Consider the following 18,319-nt stretch of genomic DNA (forward strand, 5'->3'; position numbering starts at 1 on the left):
CTGAACAGAGCTAAGGCAATCCTTGCAGTAAACTAATAAAAATCCCTCTTAAATTGATGTTAATCCATTCTTCCCCACTATTTTAACTGCACGAGTTACAAGAAGCACAACTATGGCCGAGTTACTTAACCGCCCTAAGCCTCTTTGTAAAATGGGTGTAAATAGTATCTCCCTTGCAGGGTGCAAATTAAAGGAGACAATATATGTTAAGTGTTCAGAGTCATGCTTGGCACTGAGAGGGCATTCAGTACTCGCTCACTGGCTTCCACTTTAGCTATGGTTATATCCTGGCTGGTATATTCACCTGTCATGGTAGTCAGCCCGTATCTCATGAGACCTATGGTGGTGAAGGCTTTCTCCTCTGTTTGTTGGGCTGCTTGGGTTCAAATTCCAGCTCTGAAATTGTCTAGTTGGTGGGCAAGACCTTTCAAAGCCACAGGATCTTTGGTTACAGATGGAAGTGACAAAGGTGCTTAGTTTACGGGATTAAAAAAAGAACTAAAGATATAAGAGATGAGAGGTCACAGCAGAGCTGGGAGCACACAGTGTATAATCAATAAAAGTTAGCAATTAGTATTATTATTTTGTCTACCACATGCCTGGTTCCCTATTATATGAAACGACATAAAGAGTATCATACTATCTAAATTTTGTAAAAACATCACACTAGACTTCATTTCTAGCTTGTCTTGACTTTCTAATTATACTTCAAACTTCAAAAAAAAAGTTTATTCCTACCAACTGCTCAGACACACAAAAATATACTGATGGATAAATGATAATGGGTTTTAAAATTTCCCTAACACAGGCATAATACAGGCTAGCTCTAGAAGTAACAGAAGTTGAAATCAATATTTATATATTGGGTTGTTTTCTCCAACATTTGGGATTTAACAGGCTTTGGATTTCTAGGTAGCTGGCAATACAACACGACTATATGTATAAACTAAAGTTTTCTGAAAGAAAAAAAAAATGAACTCATTTTTAAAGAAAATGTATTGTTCTGGGGCGCCTGGGTGGCACAGTTGGCTAAGCGTCTGACTCTTGATTTTGACTCAGGTCATGATCTCAGGGTGGTGAGATGGGGCTCACACTGGGTGTGGAGTGGAGCCTGCTTAAGATGCTCTCTCCCTCTCTCTCCGTCTGCCCCTCCCCGCCTCTCTCCTCCATCTCTAAAAAAATAAATGAAAGAAAGAAAGAAAGAAAGAGTATTGCTCTTATAGTCACTTCTGAAATCTAGGTACCCAAATTAATCTCAATGGATTACAAAAATCCCAAAGTTGTTTGTTTTTTTTAAGTACAATCAGTGAAAGCTCTCCATGTACTTTTTATTCCTTATAACATTGTTACCTCTTTTGCTCTTTCTTAAAGTAGCCAGAGAAGTTCGGGATTTTGAATTTAGTCCTTGAGAGCAAGTATTCAGGATTACCATATCTGTACTGGAAATGACTAACTACTGCAGGGGAATGCAGTTCACGTTGCTGTGTTCCACAAGCCCTTTGTTTTTCAAGCAACATTACTTTAATTATTTCCTATAAATACATCATTGTCCTTAAGAAAAATATTTTTCAGATAAAGATGAAAAAATCTTTAATCATCACTTGGAACATGGACCTTGGAACATCACTTGGAAATGACCTCAGCATATTATAAACCTTCTGAAACAGATTTAGTGCATAAAGCCCACTTGCCAAATAAAAGCAACTATTACATGGAATTTCATTAAACAAGTTATTTTTGAAAGACTCAAGAGTTTTTATCAGATAAGTGGCAACAGAATATTTTTAGAAAATTTTGGGAGATACGGTAAAAAAAACAACAACAAAAAAACCCCCTGCCAACTGGACAGAACTGAGTTGTCAGCCAGAGAGGGCTCCCGCTTACCCTCACCCATCTCCAGGGCCACCTTCAACTCTGCTCAGGTTTCCTCTCCAAAAAGAAACCTTTGGCTGGCATGACCATTCCCTGTCTGGCCAAGATTTCCATTAAACCATGGGTAGGAATTACGATTTCCTTTTGAATCCAAGAGAGACCTGGGTCCTGAAGTATTCAACAGCAGTGGAATTCTGACCACAAAGCAGTCACGGCCCTTCTGGAGGGGCTGGGCAGAGGGTGTGCCTGGTGTTAAATACACTCTTACCAAGATGGCTCAAGAAAGGGAGTAAGCACCTGCACCCAGCCGACCGATCTGAGGCAGACAGCAGTGGGCAGGCACTCACGGTAATGTAACATTCCAGTCTCGATCTTCTTAGTGCACCGCACTGTGTTTTTTTGTTTTTCTAAAGATTTTATTTATTTATTTGAGAGAGAGAGAATGAGAGATAGAGAGCATGAGAGGGAAGAGGGTCAGAGGGAGAAGGTGACTCGATCCCGGGACTCCAGGATCATGACCTGAGACGAAGGCAGTCGCTTAACCAACTGAGCCACCCAGGCGCCCCAATACCCCGCACTGTTAAAAGTTTGTAAACCTGAATATGGTCTCTGAGGCTGCAGGCAAGTGGTTGGGGTGTGGTGCGGGGAGGTGAGTCTTTCTTTGACGTGCTCAGGCAATGCCAAGAGGTACAAAGTACAAAACAAAAGAGAGATTTCACAGCTTTGAACAACCCAACTCCATGCACAACAGCAAAGTACGCAAAGAACATACAGGAAAAAATAAAACAGGGAAAAGTGTAGTAGTTAAAGAAATACTCAAAGAAAAACTGAGAACAACCTATTGCCCATCAGTAGGTTAAGTAAATATTGGTATATTAATTTCGTTGAAATTATGCTATAATTGAAAAAACAAACAGATCTTTATGAACTGAAAGGGGAAACATCCATGATATATATTAAGCAGACAAACTTGGCTACTGAACAGAAGGGATCATGTCTACAAACAACACATACACAGACTGAGCAAGGGACTGGGGCAGGTGCGCGGAGCAGTGGGTAGGTTGGGAGGCTAGAGCAGGCAGGGAGAGTATGGGCAAGGCAGGCTAAAGAAAGGGGAAGATGGTGAGCTGGACAGAGACAGGGCAGGAGGCAAAGAAGAGCAGAAATGGGCAGGCAGACACGGAAACCGACACACAGGGACTGACTGCCAGTGTATACTTGCATGGGTGAGTGCTCGGAGTGTTTTAGACTGCAGCCACCAGGCCCACGTGTCCATTTAGATTTAAATAAATCTCACACTAGTCGCATTTCAAGTGCCCCACGGCCACATGGGGCGAATGGCTACCGCCCCGGCGGGCAGACAAGAACCTCCCCATCACTGCCCAAAGGTCTGCTGGGTAGTGCTGTGCACTACCCTTTGGGATTGTGTGAACTTTTTACAATGAGCATGTTGTACTTGTGCAGTCTGCAAAGAGAATAAAGACATTTCCAACTGGAAAAACAGAAATACATAGCTCCCCTTGCCCCATTCTGCATCTCTTTTAATAGTTCTTTCTCAAACAGCACAGAAGCACCAGAGTTCATACAGCCTTAATGATCTATATACTGCCAATTTTCTAAGTTATTCGGTTCTTACTAAGTCAGTTAACTACTTAACAAGAGTTCAAATACCAGCAAAATAAGACAGACAACGACATATATTCGGAGAGTCGTGACATCCCTCTTGTTCTCTAAAATCTAAAGAAAAGGTCATGTTACTCATTCTTAGTAAAGTAAGAGCAGTTGATAGAAACCCCTTGCAGTTTAGACAAACATTTTAAATGGAAGCTTTTCTTCAAAAGAATAATAGCATTTAAAAATAGCATTCATTTTTTTCTAATTCAATTCAGTACAGAGTAGCAAAGAAAAAAAAAAGTAAGCCTGAAGTTAAAAAAAAGGGGGGCCACGTTAACTGTAAAAGAAAATGCCAATGTTAGGAACCCATTTTCAAATGAAAGCTGTAACACCAAAGCAATGAACGTTCATAATAACCAGTTTCTAAAGGCTTTCTCATGTAAGAGAAGTTTGAAGCATCTGGTGAGGTTTTAGGAGAGTAACACTTTAAAGAAAAGTTAATAGGAAGGTCTCCAGAAAAAACAGAAGGGATATATACAAGTTTGTGGGGAATGTACAAATGATAACATTTTGAGACCCCCTACTCCGCTCTGAAAAAAACCACTGACTGCTGCTCAAAGATCACAGCCCCAGTCCCTACTGCTATCCTCAACAGCATCCAGCGACCCACTGGGTCCTGTAGTTAGATCTAATCTGTGCCCTCAAAGTTCTCAAAACCCTGCCCAGTACCACATCCACCGACCTGCCCAATGCCACCACCCGCTACTCTCGTGCCAGACCCTAAGCTCCAATCACAACCATCTGTTCAAAGTTCCTACTGGGGAGCTTTGCATAATATATAAATTTCCAGTAATTAAGATAGTATAAAAGTGACACAAGAATGTATGACAGACCAGTGGAGAACTCCTGCATATTGAGCAATCTGAATACAAGACAAAGTGGCATTACAAATCAGTGGGGAAAAAGATGGACTATGCAATCAGGGATGCTGGCTCATGCCACTAGTTTATTCACATGGAAAATTATTCCCTATCTCATACCACACACACAAATAAATTCCATGTGGATTAGACTCATGCTAAGGAGCAGAACAAACTTTAGAAGAAAATATGGTAGGATCTCTTTATGACCCCAAAGTACTCTGAGTACGGCAGGATTTATTAAACATGATGCAAAAAGCACCAACCATAAATGAACAGACTAATAAATATGACTTGATTAAAATGTAAACTTGCACACAACAAAGCACACCATAAAAAATAATAAGCCACTGGGAGAACATATTTGAAATGCAAAATATCAACAAAAGATAAGTAGTCAGAATATATAAAGAACTAATGATATAGAAGGAGGTGGGGGGAAGCAATCCAACAGAAAAACATACAAAAGAGAAGTCACAAAAGAGTGAAATAGCCAAATAAACATAAATAAATGATGCTCAAATACACGAGAAATCAAGAAAATGTACCACTTCAAATTAGCAAAAACTGAAAATCTGATAATACCAAGGCCTGACAAGGATATAGAACAACAGGGACTCTCAGACATCACTACTAGGAGCTGCACTTCGTACAACTACTCTGGAGAATGATCTGGAAACATCTAGTGAAGTCAAGGATGCATATACCCTATGCACCAGTAATTCTACCTCTAGGTACACTCTAAAGGAGCTGTTAAATATGCACAAGAAAATATGTACTGCATGCTCACAGCAACACTGTTTAATAGCAAAGCATGGAAATTACCGAAACTCCCACTGACAGCAAATGAACAAACTATTATGATCCTAGAATGCCATGTAACAAAAATGGGTAACAGTAATGAATAATAGCAATTATTGCTACATATATCTATATGGAAATATCTCAAACGTATTGTTAAATGGGCAAACCAGTTGCAGAAATATACACAGAATATACCATAGTGCACAAAATTCAAGATCCACAAACTAAATACAGTGTTTGTAAATATAAGTGCATGTAACACGAGTAGAAAGCCATGTAAGGGAATAACACACCCTCACTTCAGGATGATGGTTCTTCTGCAAAAGGAAGATGGGTAAATAGCATCTGGCAGGGGTACACAGGGGGCATCAACTCTATGGCAATGTTTTATATCATTTTAGGCTTTTAATGTAAAGCAAAGGTAGCAAAATGTTCAGATTTGACTAAGCTGTGCAGAGGCTGTATCATTCTCCGTATTTTTCTATACCTATATGGTATATTTCAAAGCACAGTTGCATTTTAAAGAAAGAGAGAAAGCATCAGAGGCTAATACCTACTAAAGCGCTGTCTCCTAACGTCACGCCTGTGGCCACGGGCAGCTTTTCTGTTTTCTTTTCTCACTTTCTGTATTTTCTACTTCTTTTTTTTCCAGAAAGTCAACCCAGATACTTCTAGTCCAATTTCTTCTCCTGTCTTACTCCCCAAACCAACACAGTACTTTCTTGCTCTTGGAGAGCATTTATATCAATTGTGTCTTAAATGCTTACAAGGGGCCAGTTCCTGTGCCAGGAGCTGGAGAAACACACATTGTCCTTTCCTCCATAAAGTTTCATCTCAAGGAACGGAAACATTAAATAAGCATGGAAAAAACTATGCAATTAAAATTGTGAGGAATACTATGAAGGAAAAGAATAGGTGCTATGGGAACATATAATAGGAAGGCCCAAACAGAGCCTAGTCTGGATTGGAGGAATAGGAATATGCCAGGAACGGAAAGGTGGAAGGGCTTTCTGGACAGAGAGACAAACCAACCCGGTGTCTTGTTCACTAGGTTGGAGCACCTCAAGGGCAGGGATTGCTTCTGATTCCTATCTGGGCCCATTTCTTCCTTGGTGCTTTGACAAATGCTTCCTGGCTGATTCGCAGGCAGCCTCTGAGCAATCAGGAGACTCTGTCCCTGTAGCTCTAACGCAGGAAAGTAGTCCCTGGTGAAGGGCCCAAAAGGTAAAAGGAGCAGTCATTCAAACAGGCAGAAGGGAGTCTGAGCCCACTGCGTGTGGTAGTTCAATCCCTCGGAAGGCACCTGCTATATGCTCCACGTCAGGAAAGAGGGTAGCCTTTTTCTTCATCTGTCCACCCATCTGTTTATCCATCTCCTTCCTTGTGCAGTACCCTCACCCTCACCCTGTTCGTCAATTTAATTCAATACTTTTAAGGGGATCTATGTGTGCCAAGCTAGGGATATGAACACCCATATAAGCATAGTTTCTGCCACGCTTCTGGACCAGTGGATCACAACCAAGGGTGATTGTGTCCCCCAGGGACAATGTTTAGAGACACTGTTGGTTGTCACAATGCAACAGAGGGTGGGGGTACACTACTAGCATCTGTGGGTACAGTCCAAGGATGCTCCTTACAATGACAGTCCCCCACAACTAAGAATGAATTATCTGGCCCCAAATGTCAATAATGCCAAGGCAGAAAAACCTGGTATAGATGATTTAGAACCATGTCTAGAGGGCAAATGGCAGAGGTCAAAAGCCAGAGGCCGAACAGGTCAAATGTCAGAGGCCTACAAGAGTATTAAACACCAGATCATTAGACAAGCACATAAACAGTGTCAACCGTGCTGAGGATGAGAAACTTGCTCTAGAGAATTAGCAATGTAATCATACCACGATGCAAGAGGAGTATAAAATATCATCCAAATTCAGATGCAGCATTTAATCTAGAACCGGGAGTGAAAAGGTTTCCTTGGAAGTGACATCTAATTCAAAACCTGAAAATCAGACGAGTTAGAAAGGGATGTAAGGATGAAGGCAGGGTAAAGGGGCTATCCCAGACACAAGGGCAAGTGGGACTATGAAAAGAAAAAAATACCTCTGTGCAACGGAGTGGCTACTGAAGGGCTGGAGAGGTAGACGGGCCCAGATCAAAACGGGCTTGCGTGACAGGTAAGAAATGCAGACGCTGTCTTTAGGGCAGTAAGAAGCCACCTAAAGGATTGACACAGAGGAGTGATATAAGCAAAGCTTGTTTTAGGACCAATGGACTGCTAAGAAACTGAGTGGGAGGGGCCTCCCGGGATCCAGATGACAGAGTCGTGGCTTGACCAAACGCTGATTCTGAGGTTGGAGGGGAAGCATTCAAGAGATGCTTGGTGGGGGGCGCCTGAGTGACTCAGTCGGTTAAGCATCTGTCTTCGGCTCAGGTCATGATCCCAGGGTCCTGGGATCAAGCCCCGCATTTGGCTCCAGGATCCACGGGAAGCCTGCTTCTCCCTCTCCCACTCCCTCTGCTTGTGTTCCCTCTCTCGCTGTCTGTCTCTCTCTCTGTTGCATAAATAAATAAAATCTTAAAAAAAAAAAGAGAGAGAGAGATGCTTGGGTATTAAGTACCGCACCGAGATGTGTACCTATGCCAGTTCTCTGCTTACTAATTTCAAAGCCCTCCAAACTCCAAAACCCAAAAGTTTTAAAATAATTCATCTCTGGCCCAACCTAACCGGAACTATGTGGCAGCAAAACCAGAACCTATTTGAGGCTATTCGAAGCACATTTATTCCTATTTAATGTAAATATTTCAAGGCAGAAGTACCAATGTTTAATTACAGGGTACTGCCCCAGACCTCACTGGGTAGCATATTAACTTTTTAAAATTCAAAAAAGTCCAGGGGCACCTGGGTGGCTCAGTCGGTTAAGCATCTGACTCTTGATTTTGGCTAAGGTCATGATCTCAGGGCTGTGAGATTGGGCCCCATGTCGGGCTCCACACGGGGCGTGGAGCCTGCCTGACAGTCTCTCTCTGCCGCCTCCCGAACACTTCTCTAAAAATACCCAACAAACAAACAAACAAACAAACCAGAAAAAAAAAAACTTCTCTAAAATTAAAAAAAAAGCCTGTATTCCAAAATGCAGCTGGGCTCAAGGTTCTACAATAAGGGGTTGGGGCCTTACACAAGGTGCTAAATAAACTTTTATCAAACTCCAGGGAACTGGGCAAAGTAGGTTACTGGATGATTACGTGTTCAGAGTATTTTTCTAAGTCACTCTCCTTACTAACAACGGTACAAAACTTTCAGATAGCTCATATATACCTACCACTTGATTCATTTTATGTAACTTTGCCTTAAAAACCTGGAAATTTGGCATGTGATCCTAGCAGACACATCAGCAGGATTTGGGGAAAGAACTAAGATTATTTCACTGAAATTTATCTATTTACTTCATCATTCTTCCTCCCAGGATTGCCACAAAGAAGAGAGAGTGGGTACAGTCAGTAACAAGCACCAGATCTTCATCTTAGTAGAATCATTCCAAGTAGAGCCAGTTAGGATTTGAAAGAGCCTGAGGTCACTCTCCCAATCACCATAAACACATCAGTGACCTGATGCTTTCTCAGGCAGAGGAGACCTGGCCCCTTTGACTTTGTGTCAAGTGGTCACTGGGCACAGCCGCAGAGACAGGGAGGAAGGGCCTGGGACCCACTCTCATTCATTCCTTCACTCCTCAACACGTATCTGTGAAGAGGTTTCTGTGTCCCAGACACTGTTTCTTCTAGGTGCTGAGCATATGATGGAGACAGACGTGGTCCCTCAGAGGCTATGGATTCTACAAGGGCACAAGGACCTGAAACATGTCATTACAATAGGGTGTAAGAAGTGAGGAAGGGAAAGCATAATGATGACAGAATGCAGCAGAGGGACCAAATGAAATAGGAAGGAAAGAATCCAGAAAGATCTGAGAAAGTGATATTGAAATGGAGACCTACAGGATAATGAGAAATTTGGATCTGAAGGTACTAGAAATTTCGGAAGCAATGGAACCGAAGTGAACCAGACAACAGGAGAAAATAATGTTTGAGAGCTAAGGGTGGGAGGTAAAAGTCTGAGCTCTGAGCCAGTAGGAACATGGTGGAATGCAACCTCAAGTGTAGGCTGCAAAGGAGCTATTATCTATCCATCCTACTGGAAATGCGACTACACTTTCTGATGCTCTGGAAGGCACTTCCCGCCCCCAAAAATAAATGAATGTGGGGAGTGGGTTTAAAATACCTAAACACTTGTTTTATGCTTATTTGGGCTGGGGGAAAACAACCCTTCTAATGTAATAAAGTACACCTAAAATGCACTTCAAATGGACAAAATAAATAGTTGTGTACTGAAACATTTAGAACACTTACAATGAGTCTGAATAATAAATTAGGTCATAAGCAGCATGCTGCCAACTTTGTAAAGCACTATGGTCTGGCAGGGTACTTTAGAATAATAAATTTACCAGAAACATAATTAAGATATTCAGATGTCAATTGAGGAGACTTTGGCACATAAAAGTTTCCAACCACAAATATACCAGTGTAAATCATACTCTATATTCTGAACCTATGACAGTTTGAAAAGCAAATGCTAGTATTCTACCCCAACGACCCCAAGGAACTAGCCATTCATAGCCACTACTTTTATTGACAGACTCTTGTTGTCCCATGCCAGAGCAAGACTTTTAAAAACTAGTGTTAGCCATTTTAGTTCTATCTGTGTAATGCTTTTTATCCTAAAATAATTCAAGAGACCTGCTAAACTAAAAGAGCTCATACTTAACTTAATGCACCCTGGAGACTTTGGGCGGAAAATGAAGCCTGATGTAGGAGGAGGCAACACCTCACAACTATTACTTAGTTTCTTTGTGGATATGCTTTTTTTCCCCCCAAAACTGTCACCACCTCCTTTTTTGTTAGAATCATGTACTGACCACGCAGCCCCTCCTGAATTCCTCAGTGACTGGGCCTGATGTGTAGTTTTCCTGTGTAACCCCCTGCCATCATGCTAGAGGAGCTGGACTTCTAATTATCCCGGGTCCCAGAAATTCAGCTTCCTCCACAACAGGAACCTTCCCATCCTCTCCAACCCCCACGCAACAATCCTACCCCAGGCTCACCCTAGAATTCGGTGACTACACCATTGGCCTCCTTCTTTCTGCCTCTTGTACCTGCTTGTGCAGCCCCCCTTCCCTCCCTCCAACCATCCCTCAGTTCTACATCCAACTAACATTCACTGAACACCTGCCTTTTGCCTAATTCTGTTCGAGGTATAGCGGGAAAAGCAGTACGAAAGAATTATGACATAGTAACTCAGACAGAAGCGTCTGTCCTCACAGAATTTACAAGTAAGTAAAATACACTGTCAAATAGCGGTAAGTGCTGTGGAGACAAAGAGAAAGGCAGGGAATGGGGACGTTAGTGCCTGACAAGAGGAGCACCTTTTCAAATAGGGCGGCTAGGAAAGCCCTGAGAAGGAGACGCCCGAGTAACCCTCACCCTGAAGGAGGTAAGGGATCAAGCTATAAAGAGGACATGGAGTACAACGGGGATACCCAAATCGGACTTCTACTCTCGACCGATCCCTCCAGCTGCTGCACTCAGAACAGACTGGAGTGGGAGCAGAACCAGGGAGAGCTGGCCCTCTCTCGCCTTGCTTCCTTTGCAGCGCCATCCAGGGGTGGTTTTCCCTCCCCAACCCTCGTGCTACTGGACTCGGAGGTGGGGTAAGTATCATCCTGCTCGTCAACACTCTTGTTTCCAGACGCTCCCTCCACCATCCCCCTGGAGGCCCCTGGCTCTGAATGTCCTATCATCAGACTAGCCTCACTACCGGGCTGTTATCCAACACCCCTCACCCCCATTGATCATCTGCTAAACCAAGAGTACTCTCTGTCATCACAATTTCATTTACCTACCCTCTGGCCACCACCTTCTAGATTTCCAGCTCCCTTTCTTCCAAAGTCTGGACCCACCAATCCATTCATCCTCCTGGGGTCTCCACGCACCGATCTTACCACCATTTTACTGTTCCTCGTTCCTTGAGATGGTCTCTTTCCTCTTCTACTTAGTCTCAGTCCCTTGAACTCCATTGCTCCTTTGTGCCTGCTTGGCCGACCGTGGATGCTGATTAAATCCCACGCCACCCCTACTCCACACCTGGAAGAGCTGATGGGGTGGAAGGAAGTCCAAAGTCAGCAGAAGAATGCTCCTGAGTAGGTGACAGGGGATGGTATCCAGGGCAGAAGGGATGCCCCAGATGGGACCTGTAGCAGGGGAGGGAAAGCTGAACGTAGGGTCCCTGCTGAGCACAGGGTCCATGTGCGGTTAGGAAGGAGCGTTTGGCAGAAGCAGCGTGAGGATGTCCTCTTCTGGTTGCTTCTATGTTCTGAGTGACGGGCAACAAGGCCATGGAGGAGTGTGAGGTGAGGAAAGTGGTTAGAGGCCTGAGGCAAAGAGAGCGGGGGGGGGGGGGAGTGCACGTGGCACCTCCCTCTTCCAGGTTACCCAGCAGCCCCTCTGCCCTCACTTGCCTCTCTCTAACCACCTGGAACCCGGCAGGGGCGGTGGAGGGGGCAGGCCACTTCACCGGTACCAATGTCTAACTCTGGCTTTCCCCCTCCAGATCCCTAGACCTAAGCACTGCTGGACAAACTCAGAAAACAGAGAGGAGTCTGTCCCCAACACACATTAACTGATTTCAACTGGATTCTCAGTGTTTCTCAGTAAATCCTTTCCTCACCTCCGGTTAATGCCCACCCCAAAGGTCACAGCAAGTGAGGGTCTCCTACTTTCTTCAGGTCCCTAGCACCACCCCCATCACTCTGGGCAGAAGAACTTGGCTTCTGTTTTCTTGAGGGCAAAGGCCACTCGACGTGAGTGAGCTTCTTTAAACCTTCCTTTCTCTGTGACTCAAAACCCCTGCATGTTTAACATTCACTGTCCTTCCCTCCTGGCTCACAAATGTTCTTTCCTCTGTTGTATGGCTAACCCCACCTCTCTCTCTACCGCTTCCGTCCCCAATCTACAGAGCTCTATTTGGTTATCCTACCCTTCTTGCATCGAATTTGTTATATTTATAGGTTATGAAGAGATAAAGGTATTCCAGATGAAAGAAACAAAATGAACAAATTGCATAAGTAGGAAAGAATATGGAATGCTTGTAACAACAGCAATGAACTGGTCTTATTACATAGCAGGGTGTGTTGAAGAGTGACAGAAAATAAAGTGAGATGGAGAGGGTGGGACAAGATTGCAGAGTATCTTAAAAGCCACACAGTGTCGGCTGGTGATCTCTGAACCAGGAAACGCTCCCGATGGAACAGAACTGAAGGGAGAAGGGACTCAGAGCACGGGATGGGATGGGAGGGGAGAGGAGGAATTCACACTGAGAACAGGAACCGGCCGGGGGGTGCAAGGCAAGAGGGTGAGGTGATCATCCCCACAAGTACATTGAGAGACCCCGGTCAAACGCGGAGGCAGTGAGAAGGAAGAAGAGACAAAAGACACTTCCCAGAAAGGAACGGACAGCACCTAGTGGCTGACAGCACACTGCGGGTGAATTCCAGCCGGAGCTTTGGGAGAGACGGGCTAAGTGCTCCCAGGGCGGAGGCGCAGTGCTACCCTGGTGATGTTTTTACAGTCACTGCGCTTGGAGGCTGGACGGGCCTTGGAGGCTGGACGGGCCGGCACCGCTGAGATCATGTGATTCAGTTCCCGCACTTTATAAAGGAGGAAGCGGAGGCCTCAAGAAGTGGAGCGATGTGTCCAAAGCCTCCAAGCAAGTTGCTGAGAGAGGTGGCACTGGAGCCCTGACCGTGGCCTGCCCTCAGAGCCCCTTCCCCGACACCCTGCGCCTCCTATGTGCCCACGGAGACCTGCAGGTGCCACGCTTCTGCCGACACACATCACACCGAGGGACGGGCAACCTGAGTCTGGCCTCTGCACCTATCCAGTCCGGGAGAGTCAGGCTTCAGAGCGGCTGGGCTGACCCTACCCTAGCATCTTCACGGCGAGCCCAGCTCAAACTGCCACGGCTCCAGACGCTGTTTTCAAGTTTCTAGTGGGTCTCAGGGTGACACAGTAAACACGACATAACCCTACTCAAAGGAGCATTAAAATGACTTTGAAATTAAAGGGCAAACTACTGACACTTATTGTTCCTTCTGCCCCTCCTGTTCCGACTCAGTGACAGCAGTTAAGATGCTGTTGTCCCTTCTGTGACGGAAATCTTCAGCCCTGTGTATGATTTCCTGGCAAACATACCGTCAGCTCACAGGACTCTGCTGATAACAAAGCCTATAACAGAGCCTAGCAAGGCTTCTGCATTTGTTCCCAGACAACGTTCGTTAGTAAAACAGGAGTTTCTAGGTAATTTCCCAGGGAACTCTGAGCCTCCACAGAAGGTAAGAGGAATAGAGCTGCCAGTGTTTCATGGAAAACAAGCACAATGATTTACACGAAACAAGTATGGACAACTGAGCTCTCTCATTTCCTCTGTCGGTGTCAAAAAGGACTTCAACGAGCTACCACGGACTTCAACGAGGTATCCATGTTAAGACAGATATTTAGAGTGGACTGTCCTGAACTATTTGAACTTGTTAATAGCTGCCTGAATGAAGTCAATAGATAAAGCTGAATAATTTTATAACAAAGGAATTCAGTATTATGTTTTCTCCTCTTGCTATTTCAAAGGGCTGAAACAATTTCTTTTTAAAGGAAAGGAAAAGAATTATAAAATATGCCGAATCATTTCTTGGAGAATGTTGACAAGTCTGCATTTTCAAGAACAAATTTCCAAATACTGGTCCCCACAATGTTAACAGTAATGTGATTAAAATGTACACAACTCAGGTGCTGAACTTGACCCCTCACAGTACATTTTCTTCTATCTTTATTTCCTCATACTATTTATTTTGAAATGTATTTTTTTTTTTTTTACCACATGCTTTGAGCACCTCAAAAGCTTATACTGAGTACATCTGTCTGCTTAGCAGCTTCAAGATTCTCCTTTGTGACTAAGCGGCAGGTGCTGTTCAGTTTATTTTCACACACGTAAACTAAGCCCTTGAACTTGGGGTGAGGAAAAGCGTTCAGCTTCAAGTTTGGAAAGGAAGGAACTACACAACAGCTTCCTTTAGAACAGCCTGCTTTTTCAGCTTCCTGTATGAAAATAATATTGTATTTTTATAGGAATTGCTAAGAAACAATGAAGAAATTATATTGTAGCTTTTAGAAAGTTAAGCTTCAAATCCCTTAGACAGCAAACAATTTCTTCCAGTAATTTAGATATTTAAATTAAGCAAAGGACAGAAAAAGAGACTAAAAAAATAAAATAGGCATGTGGTACAAATATTAAAGGGGATTATACAATTTTCAGATTACTGTAAGGAGCTCACACTTTCTTTCACTAAATGACAGGCATTAAGACTTTCAGCTTTAAAAATCCCAAGTACCAAGCTACTGCATTTAGTAGAGATGATGAGGGAAAGGCTTTCTTTGTTGCTGTAGTTGCTGCTACTACTGTTGTGAAACTGGTTTGATTAAAACACATAACCACGCGCACACACACACGTACACACACGTACACACACACACACACACACACCGAGTTCATTATTAAACACAGCTTTCTAGACTCTAACTGAACCAGAGACAAATGAGCATTCTCTTTAAAAATAAAATGAAAATTCACTGGAATCTCGACTCCCAGGGGGGAGAGAAGGCCCCCTCCTCAGGGGGCAGGCTTTAACTGCCCCCCTCCTAGAACTGCACAAAACGGCCACAACCCCAGCAGTCTGCTCCCATGGCCATCTCTCATGCACGGATTTCAACAGCTAACGTGTGCCCAGCCAGAAAGACGATTAGGTTGTTCATCAGCTTTGGGTCCTCTGCGTGCATTATTCAGTACGCCACTACCACGCATTTAGAAATCTTTTTATCAAGGGTTGTTAAATGAATTCAAGCTTATAATGAAATTCAAGCGCTTGTTCTCACAGTATTCTCTCCCGAACGCTAACGCTGCATCTTACGCAAGCAGTCAGGATTCAAGGTGTGTTAGAGAATTCCATACACTGGGACTGTTCAGGAAACAGCGGGCCAGACGTGCGAAACTACAGCTACTACCAAGTTTCCTGGATGTTATTTAACCTGCCCTGGTCCCTGCCCTCCATAGCATCCAGCATCAGGCCCGGGAGCTGTTCCCAGGCCAGGGCCCGGAGACACGTACGGCCCTGGCCTGGGAGTCGGAGGCCAGGTGGAGAGCGGCCGAGGCCACTGTAAGCCCCAGCCCCGGCAGTGCCACAGTCCACCGCTAGGGCCTGAACTCCATCAGGCAAGGGGTGCCTGGAGGAGAGGTTGTGGGGAGGACAGAAGGCCGTGGTGGCCGATGTCCGGAATGACAGCTCAGGGCTGCCTGTCCCTACTTGGCACCAGCCGCCTGGAGAAGAATCAAGCAAAGTGTGTCTCTGGCATCCCCAGTCACCCGCCCCGTGTCCCTTCCAGGGTGCGCCTCGGGCCGTACTGCCGCTGACCCCTCTGCACCGCCCCCCACGTGCACTGCATCCCACTGGCTCTCTTTATCTTCTCATCTGCCCGTGAGAGTCTCAGGTCACTGGGGTGAGGAAGCTCATCTTTTCATCTCTGTGTTTTCCCCCGGTTTCCAGCGGTGTCACTGGTGCAGGGCAGTCCTTTGGTATTTGTTCCTGAACTCTTTGTTGTCAGAGACGAAAATGAAGTCTATCTTCTAGTATATTCTACCCCAGCAACTGGGCCTACCTCCTACCCTATGCCCAGTGCTCATCCCTTCTATCTGATCAAAACTACTATCAGCGAAGGATATAATAAATCCCTTCAATCGAAAAGGAAAAAGATAGGTGCTGACATCTCTTAGTGACCCTGCAAAATGATGGAATTTCAATCACCTAGGTGTAACTGGAAGAGAGACTCAGCAGCAGCCCCGGAGGCAAGCCATGGGGCAACTGCTTCCTTCTTAACACCCAGCCAGTCCCCCAGGCGGACAAGTTTTCTGTGCGTTTTCTTCCCTGCGTCGCAGGCACCGCTGGCTGGCTCTGCCTAACTACTGTCCCCACCCTGTTCCCTCCCTGCTAACCTAGGCCTAGACCCACTTAAAAACAGTGGGCCACACCAACAACTACACTACTTTGAATAATACACTGAACAACTGCACACAGAGTACAGTTCAGCCTACACTTAACTTTCGTCCATTTACATTCTCAGCAAGGTTGGAAGCTGCCTTAGGGCAGGAGCTATGGATACGTGTCCCACTGAGTCCCAGCCCCATGCGGAGCACATGGAGGTATTCAACGGGGCATCACAAACAAGACTGGCAACCCAGCAAGCACGGGAATGTTTTACAAACACAATGTCCTCACTGGTAGTTACCAAAGCATCGAAATTACCAGAGAGCTCGAAAGAACAATGATGAGATTGATGCTGTTAAAAAGCCATTCACATTTCCTTAGAGCTTATTAAATGTCAAACTCTGAGCTGTGCCCTTCACAGATAGTCTCTCATTTAATCCTCATGAGGTTTGGAGAGGTCAAACACCTCAGTTACACAGTCAAGTGGGGCAGCTGGTAGACTGACTGCAGAGTATATTCAACTGGCTCATGAATTCAAAATTTAAGATCCCCCAAATATTTTCCTAGGAGTATGGCTAAGAAGATGGATAGTGGTTTAAAAAGAAATGCTTTAAAATAACTTTTCATCTCTTAGCCCAAACCCATGCCGTTTCCTCTGTGGGAACACCATCCTTGACCCACCTCACTGTCAGAGAAATTTCACACATCCTGAGAGTCACCTCAAGCATTCCCTAGTTCCCTTCTGCAACACTCCCACAGCACCTGGCGCACGTCGACATTCTGTCGATGGCCCCACTCTAGTCCCTGTGTCTGATGATTTCCCCCATGAGGATCTGAGCTCCTAGAGGCTGAGAACCTTGTCTTTTCATATGTGTACCCAGGTCTCTAGCAAGGTATCCGCCACACAAGTGTAAGGGCAATGTTTGTCCTTGCAATAGTTGTAGGAGTAGCAGCATTAAGATTCTTAGTTGGCAACACCTATCTTTCACCACAGACCTGTATCAAGATCGACATCATAACTTTCAACTCAATAATTTAAATTTGTTTCCATAGCAACTAGGCAAAGTGCTTCTTATAATACTGGGAAAGGCAAGCTCTAACTTAAGGTTCAACCCACTGAAACACTTCACAATCATTTGCTTTTGTTCTTAGTATGAAGAGAAAGAATGACAGCATTTAACTCTCTGTAACTTCCTCACTCTCTAACTTCACCATTAACACTAAATTGAAATTTTATTTTTTTCAAACATAACTAGACTATCATTTCCATTAATAAAGGGACAGCATCTTATTACTTACAAATCTAAAATATCTATAAGAAAACACTCTCTCTATCTAATCAGGCCACAGCTATATTTCAGACTCTGACAGAGCAAAAAGTATAAATTGTAACATTCTATTTTTAAAGTAAACATCACTTCTTTCTGACAACTGACCTTTTATAAAAGAACTGCCATGGACAATTCTATAAGACATTAGAAGACAGACCTCTGTGGGCTAATTTAAAACATGGCCTAAATCAGGCAGGGGGTAGTGTAAAACAACCTCTCAAGAACTCTGTTAGTTCAGTAATTTTAACTCAAAGGAAAGGAAAAGTGGGTTCAACTTTTCATTTTTAATTAGGCTGCTTGCTTTCTGAAAGTTTGCTGATTTCCATGATACGAAATTTCAACTTCTGGGCATCTGTTCACATCTTTTTTTTTTTTTTTTTTTTAATAGTTGGTTGGTTTCCTTCCTTCCACCCACTTCCTCCACCCCTAATTATTAGACCTATAAAAAGCACTGGTGATACCCTGACAGCCCTAAGTTCTTATAAGGATAACAAAGTAGAAATGTAAATATACTTCATGGATCGGCTAATATACTAACCTATACTCAGCTATAATTTCTTCAGTATGGATGCCAAAGAAACACAGATAGGATCACATATCCTACCTGGAAAAGCTATCTAGTGAATAGGGGGTTAATTAAATC

At 44.1% G+C, this 18,319-nt stretch overlaps 1 protein-coding gene across 9 annotated transcripts in view; it reads right to left on the reverse strand.

Moving 5' to 3' along the window:
• Positions 1–18,319, reverse strand: part of MRTFB (myocardin related transcription factor B) — a 276,619-nt gene that overhangs the window by 147,036 nt on the left and 111,264 nt on the right. For 2 of the 9 annotated variants that reach the window (XM_073899478.1, XM_073899479.1), the window contains one exon: positions 7,311–7,426. The exons of the other annotated variants lie outside the window; for them this stretch is intronic. The gene's annotated coding sequence lies outside the window, so the exon portion shown is untranslated. The remainder of the gene's footprint in view (positions 1–7,310; positions 7,427–18,319) is intronic. 9 annotated transcript variants of the gene reach the window in all.

The sequence above is a fragment of the Callorhinus ursinus genome, unplaced genomic scaffold (assembly GCF_003265705.2).
Source record: "Callorhinus ursinus isolate GAN/ISIS: 27379988/994484 unplaced genomic scaffold, GSC_fseal_2.0 scaffold13, whole genome shotgun sequence".
Classification (NCBI taxonomy): Eukaryota; Metazoa; Chordata; class Mammalia; order Carnivora; family Otariidae; genus Callorhinus; species Callorhinus ursinus.